Source organism: Corvus moneduloides, chromosome 3 (genome assembly GCF_009650955.1).
Source record: "Corvus moneduloides isolate bCorMon1 chromosome 3, bCorMon1.pri, whole genome shotgun sequence".
Lineage (NCBI taxonomy): Eukaryota > Metazoa > Chordata > Aves > Passeriformes > Corvidae > Corvus > Corvus moneduloides.
In genome coordinates, this window is record NC_045478.1 from 106,459,747 (window position 1) to 106,470,435 (window position 10,689).

The following is a 10,689-nucleotide window of genomic DNA, read 5'->3' on the forward strand; positions in this document are numbered from 1 at the left end:
TAGAAGGCAGATTTCTGTTGGAGGAGGAAGGCAGCCTAAAAGGTTATGATCTGCAAAGCATCTGTTGTTCCAGACTTCTTGTCTCCCTCCCTTTTAGTTGTATCCGTTGATTTGTCCACAGCTTGGCTTGCACTGGGGTTGCAGCACTGTGTGGAAGTGCAGGCATTGTGTCACAGACAAAGCTGGAAGAGATGTTCTTGGGTTTGGAGAGCTGGAGGTAGGAGGGCAGCAGGTGGAGGCTTTCAGTCTTCAGAGGGTTTTAACTGACAGTAAATCAAAGTTAATACTGTATAAAGCTGGGCTTTATTTGTTTTCAGTTCTGAGATGCTGTGAAGATTCGTGCCAACACTTGTACATTGTCTGTACTCAAGCCACCAAACGAGGCTGAACTGATGTGTCAGTTTCTACCCAATCCTGCTGTCACTGTGTGCAGGCAGGCTTTGGCCCGAGCAAGAGAAGGGTGTGAATGGAGGGGTGTTCTCTTTCGGCTGAGTGCTGGTTGCTCAGCTTTTGAGGTGTGCAGTAACGCAAGGAGCCAGCTGTGTTTCACTCCTGCAAGGTCCTACCTGTGTCTGCATCCCAGCCCTTCCAGAAGTCGAAGCAGAAGCCCTGGATTGAGGTGAAAGAGCAGGCAGCGTGTCCCGTTAGCACTGTTTGGGTGTGGGGAATGGTGGCATCGGGAACTTGCCACCACTGCCCCTTGTACCTGTAAGGTTGGCACAGCCTCTGTCCATCATTCCTATGCACCAGAAACTGTTTCAGGAGTGGAGCTGGGAGAGAACCTGGCAGCAGGAAGAGCAGGGGGATCTTAAGAGCATTTTGTTCATTCTTGGTTCTCATGGACATTGAGATTCTGCAAATCTGTTTCAGTGACAGCCAGCTGGTGGCAGGGGGTGAGTTCTGCGGTTAGGACAGCCAAGTCGCCCTGACCTCAGCCCTCAAGCAGCTGCTCTGTGTAACAGTGTGGCTGTGGCAGCTGCAAGCAATTGGGCTCCTGGATCAGAAGTTGCCCTCACCTGAGAGCTGATAACTGACAATGCTGTGCAGTTTCTTATCCTTAAAACTTTATCTGCAAAGCCAAGGAAGGTCTTAGCCAGTCGAGGACTAAACTGTGTGTCCTCCTTTGTCTAGAGAAAGAGACTGGAAATGGGATAGGTCCTCCCTTCTAATCTAATCCTGGTAGTTTGGGAGCAATGAAGAGAATGAGGAGGACAGACAGCTGCTCATTTGGAGCAGTGGAGGTTGGATGAGAATTTGTGAGAAGCCCCTGTGCGTGTCCAGCGCAAACCTCTGCAGTTACGCAGCCAAGAAATCAATAGGCTGGAAACCCTCAGGTGTAACTTTCGGTTTTATTTGCCCAGCTATTACCGTGTCTCATAGGTGTGTGTTTAATGTCTGTCCAGGCACCCCTGCACGGCCCCTGGGATTTTTGTTTGGTGTGTTTCATGCGGTGGCCTTCCCAGTTACAGAGGTAGATAAAATTGACTGTGGTAAGGAGCAATACCAGAGATGGCCAGCGGATGCCAGACCAGCTCCACAAAATTCCTTGCATCACGGGGCAGCAGGAGCAGCCCGTGACTCGCCTTGGAGGACGGCGTAAGCGCATCGTTACTAAATGCACCCTGCTGTAAGGTGGGGTGGTTCACGTTCTTGCTTGTCTTGCTTCTAAGTCCTGCTTCCGAAGGGACTTAGTACCCCACCAGCACGTGGGTCATCTCCTTTTAGTCCCACTGTCTTCTAGGAGAAGTGTATCTTGGTGTTGATGTAAGGTGGCTCTTAGCTAGAAGTGGGGTATTTTGCTCTCCTGGAAGCTTGAAGTTTAAATGAGATTTCAATTCAACTTGGTAATAGTATATTTGTGGAAGGACAAAATGCATTTTGAGCAGACTAATAGTTTGATGCACAGAAAAGGGAGAGGGTGACATGAATGAGAAGGGAGGGGAAAATTGAAGAAATGTTGTAGGGTTTTGGCAGTTTTTATTGGCGAGAGGCTGACGCATTTTAACAGAATTTAAGTTGATCTTTTCTTTAGAATTGTTTGGTTCTAAAGCACCTTTGATATTTTATCTCTTTTAGGTACTCACAAGAGAATCCCCAGTTATGTCAGTTTTGGCTCTTGGTGTTTCTGTTGCCGTAAATTTTGTTTTTAAATTAAAATCCATTGAATTCATCCATCTTGAATTCAGACTTCAACCGGAACATTTTGTTTCCCTCTCAGTCCTGTCCAGGAGAGCTGCTGAGGCGTGGTACAGCGGGCAGCAGTGGGAGTGAAATCCTGCTCCAGAGCCACTCAGCAGATGTTCTGAAGTGCTCTGGGAAGCAGTGGTGGTCCCGGGACTAGTCATAGTCCAGGATTTAAAGAGAGATGTATTGCTAGCAGTGCTGCAATCCAAACTATTTTGAAAAGGTGACCAAATTCCGAATTGCTTCTGTTGTTTGGCCAGGCAGTTAAATATCTTAAATACCCTTCAAAGAGGGAATATAAGTACTGGGGATTGGAAGAAACAAAATGACCATCAGGGCAGGTTTTTCTTCTTGTCTTTCAGTCCACAGCTCCAAGTTGTTGCTTGCTTTGCAAAATGGAGGACATGCAGAGGACACAAACCTGCTGTAGTATTCCTGTTCCATCCACACTGCCTGGCACCTGTTCCCAGGCCTTGGTGGGCCATCACACAGACAAGTCTCAGCATGTGCTCCTTTCAGTGTGACCTTTGGCCCTTTGTCTCACCCTGCATGGGTCTGTGTTCTCTGTGGGAAAGGATGCTGCCATGTTCTGGAAATGATGGAATGGCAGGGGAAAAAAGACAGACCTTCATGTTCACTTTATATGTAAGGCAGAGATAGCATTTCTGGAGTTTAAGTGCACTCAGGAACCATGAAGAATGCCATCCAACCCTTGTGAGAAGATGTCTGTGGAAATGGGAGTTAAATAAGCATGCTCTGTGTTTCCCAATTAGTTGGCAGAGTGTGTTTCTCTGGTGCAGGAAGCTTTGCTGGTGTGAGCAGAATCTCATCTTTCACTGATTCCTTTTTTAAGTGTACCTTGAGTTTCCATGGCTTCAAAAAGCACTTCCCAAGAGAACCAAATTCTTACTCCTCTCAGCATCACTTTATTTGTCATACCTTCTGTTGGTTATCACCTCTCACTTGCCAGGGCCAAACAAACAGAGCTATTTGAGAAAACCAGCATTTAATGCTGACTTGTATGCTAGTGCTCTATTATCTTGGTGAGAGAGAAGGGTTTGGAGGCTTTCACCTGCTCCAGCTGTCTGAACTGCAGCATTCTGCACTTCTGTACTCTCAAAGGTTTTAATGGCTGATTTCACAGGGAACAATTCTAGCTCAGTATGCGAAGGGTGGAAAAGCTGACAGAGTGCTTGGGAGCTGTGTGTGTGTTTGCAAGAAATCCGTGTTCAATAGAGATGGTGGGGAAACAAAACTGAGCCACTGTGCAAGTTCAACTTGGATGTGTGCCTCGAGGGAAGAGCTCAAGTGCGGCCCTGTACTTTCCTTTTAGAAATACCAATTCAGCTGCAAGCAATGAGAGGCCTTAGAACAGCTGTAGCTCTCTTCCTGTGCTTTCCAGACCCTGCCAAAGGTGGCCTCCAGGAGTTATCAGAATGTTTTATGCTGGTGCCTCTTGCCTTTGTATTTGAGTTATCGTGTAGCAACCAGAGTGGGCTGTGTGAAGTCTGGTCCCCCTGTGTTTCTCCTGGAGCTTACATGGAGATGCTCCATTGTTGATCTCCCCTAGTCAATCCAGTGGAGCAATGTCACCTATGGTGGTTGACCCTGGCCAGCTACAGGCTGCCCACCCAGCTGCTCTCTTGCTGCTCTTGCTCCTCAATGGGACAGCAGGAGAGGAAGAAGGAAAAAAGCTCATGGGCTGAGGTAAAGACAGGGAGATCGCATCCCAATTCCCACTGGAACTGTGGCAGGACTGGCCCTGACCAGCCTGGGCCCCTCCTTACAGAGACCCTGCTGTGCCACCTATCTCTGCCTGTGGAGGGTGGACCTGGTTGTGCAGCTGTCACTTCCAGCCGCCAGCACTGTGCATGAAGCCTGAGCAGGTATTTATAAATCAGCTCCTGGAGACGTGGCTGAGGAAGGCTGTGCAAGCTGGGGTTCTGCTGCAGGGATTGCTGCTGTAATGAACACGGTAGCTGCTCCTATTTCTGTATTATTTATCACCCCAGGGCCTTTGAGAGCTTTGCAAAGCTTCCAGTCATCATTTGTATTTTCAGGTGGCGATAGTGCCCTGTCAGAAACTAAAGTTCACTTACTCAAAATCTGACCTGCAGAGGTCCTAAACATTTTTTCTGGCCGTTAGATTTATATTTCTCTGCAGGACAGGCAATGAATTGGCAGCAAATCTAGCGCAGCTTCTGCAGACTTCCACTTTTCATGCCCTTTTTGGCTTTGTTCACTTTTGGACAGAGGGAATGAATGCAGTTGGGAAACATGGTGTTTTCTGTCAGGTCAGTCAGCCAAACCATCACAAGGTTTCATCAGCCAGCTCCAATGTGTTGCATGTTCACATCTGGAGGCTCTTTTTTTGTCTTCCTCCCTGTAAGCACTACAGTTTGCTGCAGAGACAGACTATTATTATTCGTTTACCTCTTTGTAGCCTCTGGCTCACCCAAGGCAGATGCTGCCAGCTGGCTGGTACTGACTGGAAAATAGGTATTTGTCCTGCACTGGGTCCTCTGGGCACCATGGTGTGGGGCTCTGAGCACCAGGGCAGATGCAAGACTGCTCTGCAGGCATGAGCCCATGAACACTTAGGCTCTTTAGGAACTTAGCTCCTGTGGAGTTAGGTAACACCTTCTAGGCTGGGTGAATGGAGGCTTTAAATATGTGAGGGATGCCTGAATGGTGGACCTAGGCCCTGAAAAAGACAGAGGTGCTTAACTGCTGTAAAGAGCAGGGAATAACTGCTGACCTGTGGGAACTGTTATATTTTAAGGTTTCTACAGATCTAAGAACAGTACTGGGACTTGAGTGGAATAAATAGAAGAGTAATAAAATGGACAGTTAAATTGGTCACTTTGGAGGACATGCTCATGCTTACGCATGTTGACCCTGTACATCGTGCTCCCAAGGCTTGTTACTCATCATGAAACATCACAGTACAAAACTCACATCCTGTGTTAGACCTGAGTGAAACTGCTTCAGATCATTGAGAATTCTGCTGTCAGGAACAGGACAAAATACTTTGGATGCTCACTTGTAGCTGTCCTGGATTTCTGCAGCCATTTATAAAAACCTGCTGTAGGCAGAGTGTCTGGAGCTGGTTTGGGCCTTTATGAAAGATTTGTGGAACAGTATGCAGGGCTCTCCTAGCAGAAAAATGCTGGCCAGCGATCATATTTTAGTAGTCCCCTGGGATGGCTTCACACAGGAACAGCTCCAAGGCTGCTGAGAGGAAAGCACAGAGGAAGACAGCCTTCATATTTTTGAGGGAAATTCTCTGACAACAAACCAACCTGAGCTGTCAAACAGCTGGCCTGATGTTTCGAGACATGGGCCAAAGGGGAAACCTTTCAGTGTGTTTGGTCAAGGCCGGGCTATGCTCGAGGCAAAGGTGTGTCAGCGTACTCGGCTCCTTCTCTCCTCGTGGTGTCCGGCAGGCACAGGAGCCCAGAGCTCCTGCAGAAACCATCACAGCACTCGGTGGGAGCAAACTTGTGTCCAGTCCTCACCCAGAGCTCTGGTGTCCAGCACTGCACCTCCTTGGAATGAGGAATTGTTGCAGTGCTCTTGGAAGGAGCTAAGGAGGTTTGGCCTTCAGATCAGCTCCTTGCTAGCTCCTGATTTGCTGCCCTGGGTAAGCTGCTGCCTGTGGCAACACTTGGTTCACAGCTGACAGCCCTGCTCTGCTGGCGGGCAGCCATTGCAGGAGCTTTTGCTGGGGACATTGAACCTTTCAGATCTTCCCAAGGAGAGCTAAGGAGGGAACTTGTCAAAAGAGTGTTGCCTGGGTGATGCTTTTAACATTAAATCTTTTCTCTGTGCTCATTGCCTCGCACAGTAAATATTTGAGGAAGCAAGTTTGCTGCTTCTGAAATTTCTCAAATCTATCAGTTTTCCCGTAACAGAGCACAATTTGGGATGTGTAATCTCAATTCATTGTGCAGAAAATACAGGAGCACTTCTTGTGAGCTGTGTGTCTAACCTAAGTGACCTTGCCACCAAGAACTTAGAAAAGTGGGGAGAGATAGAATCAGTGGCACAAGGATCTGCAGTGGGATTCTCCCGCAGGCCTGAGGTCTCTGCTTTGATTTACTGGGTGCTAATGATCCTGGAAAGAAGCTGGGAATTCCAGAGCATTAATTTCCGTTTGATGAAACCAGCAGAAGGGTGACAAGGAGTTCAGTTCCTGTCTACTGAAACATCACCGGGGCCTGGAGCTGTTCAAGTGCAGCTGTGTTTGGTTTTCCCTCTTCAGAAAGTCATTCTGTAACACCTTTCTTCACTCAGCAGTGAATGACTGCCACTGGCCTCCTCTGTACCAAGAACGGCCCCAGCTCGTTTTCCATGCTCCGATCAGCACAGGCAGCAGAAGGTGAATCCTGCACACCCAATGCTCCCCCAGGCTGCAGGCATATTGCTCTGCCACAGTCATTCCAGCTGCAGTGGTTTCGCTGGGAGTGAGAAAAAGGGGTGGTTCTACATAGCTTTACTTTTGGTGTTTTCTGTATCACTTAGCTGGCCTCAGTTAGGCTCTCTGTGCTGAATTTAGGCAATTAAGCCTTTGAGCACCATGAAGGGAGGTGCCATAAGTAATGTCCTTCCTGGTGACGCTGTATAGCAAGCTAGTTTGGAGGTAGAACTGCTTGGGAGAGGAAAGAACTGGAGGCATGTGGAAGCTGGCTTTGTGTTACAGGTAAGCCAATGGCAGAGGCAGCTACAGGATACACTGGTTTCTGCTATTTAACTTTCATTTGGGCATTTTTAATACCTTAGGCAATGGGACATGGTCCTCTTCATTCAAGAGGGGATCTTACCCAGCCAAGAATTGCCATTGACCTATTTTCTAGCTATTACTCCTACGAAATGAGACCTAGGAAGATAGACCTGGCTCCCTGCTTTATGTACTAGTCCCACTCACAATGGGTCCCACAGAGAGCTTTGGCTGGAACTCAGGGGAACTGGAGAGCTTATCACCTTTGGAGAAAGGGGCAGGCAACTCAGGAGGACTCTACGGATGTCATGAGGTTATGCAGGGACAAAATTGGAAGGGACAAAGCCCAAGTTTAATCTGACTCCAGCAGGGAAATCACAGAATGATTTAGATTGGAAAGGACTTTAAAGATCCTCTAATTCCAAAACCCTGGCTGTGGGCAGGGACACCTTCCACTAGACTGGGTTGCTCAGGGCCCCATCCAACCTGGCCTTGAATGCTTCCAGGCTTGGGGCATCCATAGCTTCTCTTGGTAACTTGTTCCCAGTGCTTCAGCAGCCTCACAGTAAAGAATTTCTTCCTAGAAACTTGCAAAAGAGAATAAAAATATTTCTGTAAATACATCAGCAACAAAAGGAGGGCTGAGGGTAATCTCTTGTCTTTTATTGGATGTGAGGGGAAACATAGAACAAAGATGAGGAAATGACTTAAGTACTTAATGCTTTCTGTGCACCAGTCTTTAAAAGTAAGATCACTTGTTCTTCAGGTACCCAGCCCCAGGAGCTGGAAGACAGGGAGAGGAGCAGAATGAAGCGCCCCTAATCCAAGGGGAAATGCTTAGTGACTTGCTATGCCACTTAGACACAAGCAAGTCTACGGGTCCGGATGCGATCCACTTGGGAGTACTGAGGGAGCTGGTGGATGTGCTCATCAAGCCACTTTGAATCATTGCTCATCAGTCCTGGTTAACTGGGGAGGTCCCAAGTGACTGAAGTTAGCAAATGGGACACCCATTGACAAGAAGGGTCAGAAGGAGGATCTGAGGAACTACAGGGTTGTCAGTCTGAACCCAGTGCCAGGGAAGGTTGTGGAGCAGATCACTTTGAGTGCCATCCCACAGCACATGCAGGACAACCCAGGCAGCAGAACCAGCCCACGTGGGTTTATGAAAGGCAGGTCCTGCTTGGCCAAGCTGGTCTTCCATGACAAGGTGACTCTCTCAGTGGATGAGGGAAAGGCTGAGGGTATTGCCTACCCAAACTTTAGTAAAGGCTTTGACACAGTTTCCCTCAGTACTCTCTGGGAAGAGCTGGCTGCTCTTGGCTTGGATGAGTGTACTCTTCCCTGGGTAAAAACTGTCAGGATGGGTGGGCCCAGGGAGTGGTGGAATTAAATGGAATTAGATCCAGCTGGTGGCTGGTGTACTAGTTTGAAAACAAACTAGTGGGAGACACCAAGTCAGAATAACAATTTAATAGGGAAATAAAAGGAGGGGGGAAAAAAAATAAAGGCGGATAACACTGGGTTAAACTGACAGAGTCAGGATACAACCTGGCACCCTGTTAGTCAGGGTGGTGGTAGCAGTCTGGTAGAATGGTGGCTGCAGTCCTCCTGAAGCAGCGATCCTGTAGAAAAAAGGGTCTGCTCTTCCTCAGAAGGTCCAGTGGTGGCTGTGTAGCTCCTGTCCTCTGGAAATCCAGTGGGAAGCCAGTGTCTCTGGTGTTCAGCCTCAGATTATATCCACGATGGAATGCTTGGTTCCTCCCTCTGGGTGGAGCATCTCACAATGGGGTAATGAGTCATGAGGCCAGGTGTTGATTAGGCTCATTAACAGAAGATAGTCCGGAGGGAGTTATCTCTGAGTCAGGCGGCAGGACAATGATGGGCCATTAACAGAAAGACAGTCTGGGGGGAGGAGGCAAGGAAACACTGCCCCACCTGATTTCAACAGCTCATGAGGATGGTAATAGAATACACTGCAACCCAGGACAGCTGGTCACAAGTGGTGTTCCCCAGGGCTCAGCACTGGGGCCAGTAGTGTTTCATATCTTTATCAATGATCTGGAGGAGAGGATCAAGGGCACCTCAGCCAGTTTGCAGACAAGGCCAAGGTGGGTGGGAGTGTTGATCTGCTGGAGGGTAGGCAGTCTCTACAGAGAGATCTGGCCAGGCTGGATCATGGGCTGAGGTCAGTTGTATGAGGTTCAACAAGGTGAAGTGTCCTGTCCTGCACTTGGGCCACAACAACCCCACGGAAGGCTACAGGCTGGGGGCAGAATGGCTGGAAAGCTGCCCAGCAGAAAAGGACCTGGGGGTGCTGCTTGGCAGTGGCTGAACGTGAGCCAGCGTGTGCCCAGGTGGCCAAGAAGGCCAATGGCATCCTGTCCTGGGATATCCTTTAGTGGTGGCCTTGGCAGTGTTAGTGGTCTCAGGTTATTGGGGGAACTCTGTGAGCTTAAAGGTCTTTCCCAATGGAAACAGTGATTCTAAACCTCCACTCCTTGTTTTGAAGGATGCAGTCCCAAACAGACCTGCATTTGTGTTTTTAAGGAATTTAGCATCTGCCTTTCCTTGAAAGTAAGAGGAATCAGGGTTTAAATGCTCTCGAAACATTTTTATTCCTTGATCTTAAGCTGTGTGTTTGAATTGAGGAGATTTTGTACAGAAAGGTTGGACCAGAAGATAAATGCAGGCAATTTACCTGCAATGGCACTTGTTTCATCTGCTATTCTGCTTCCTTTCCCCATGGGGGGCAGATTTGGGAGTATTTGTCTTGTGCTTTGAGTTCTGGCCCAGACTTGCTCATGGATGTGCTGTAAAATCTTATCTACCCCTTTCTACTGACAAAATCTTGCAGACTGGTGGGAATTGCTAGAGACAAGGCTTATAAAGCAGTCCCCAGTGTGATTAGCCCAGTGTCCCTGCTTAAATCCAGGCCTGCTTGTATTAAAAAGGAGCAAACTCTTCTAACCTCCCTGCCTTTTATTTGTAGCTCTTGGGGCAAGTCCTGTGCGCCATTCCAACTCTTTGTTATCAAATGTGTGAAGTGATGTTGCTGCGGTAGCAGCAGCCTGAGTTCAGTGGGAACAACTCCAAAGCACTGTCCTGGGTCCCACAGCAGTGGGCAAGGTCAGAGACTTGCCTCTGCTGCGGCTTCCTCCATTCTGCCTACAGCAATCTGCCTCCAACATGTGGACTGTTGGGGTACCTCCCCCCCACCATGTAGCCCTGGGAGAGGGGCCCTGGGGTGGAGGCACAGGGTTTCCCTCTCCCTGGTCAGCCTCGTTCCCCATTGGTTGTTTTGTGTTTCCCTGAGCGGGCAGAAGGACCCTCGGGTCCCGTGACTGGAACAGTTCCTCGGCAGATCCTGGCCATGTGGCTGGAGAAATAAACATCTCTGAAACATCTATCAAGAATCAGCCTATATATATTTCCTTTCTACGGCCCTCTTTGTTTGATAAATCGTGTTACAGTATCCCCACTGTAGCAAATGGTAGAGAATGCAGGCAAGACACCGATCCCTAAGGACAGAAAATTCGTGAGTAAAAACTACTCTAGATCTCTCTCTTCTCGCCTTGGTTTGGATACTCTCTCTGAACTATGGAAGAATCGTGGGAAATGCGGCTCTCTGAACCACAGAAAGAAATGTATCTAGAAGTTAAAGGAATCCTTGAACAACAAAACAAGAATGTATTTGTTCCAGGAGATCTAGAACATTTTTTTAACTGGCTTTTCAAAAATTTCTTCTATATTTCTCGAGACTTACTTTTTGATATTGAACCTCC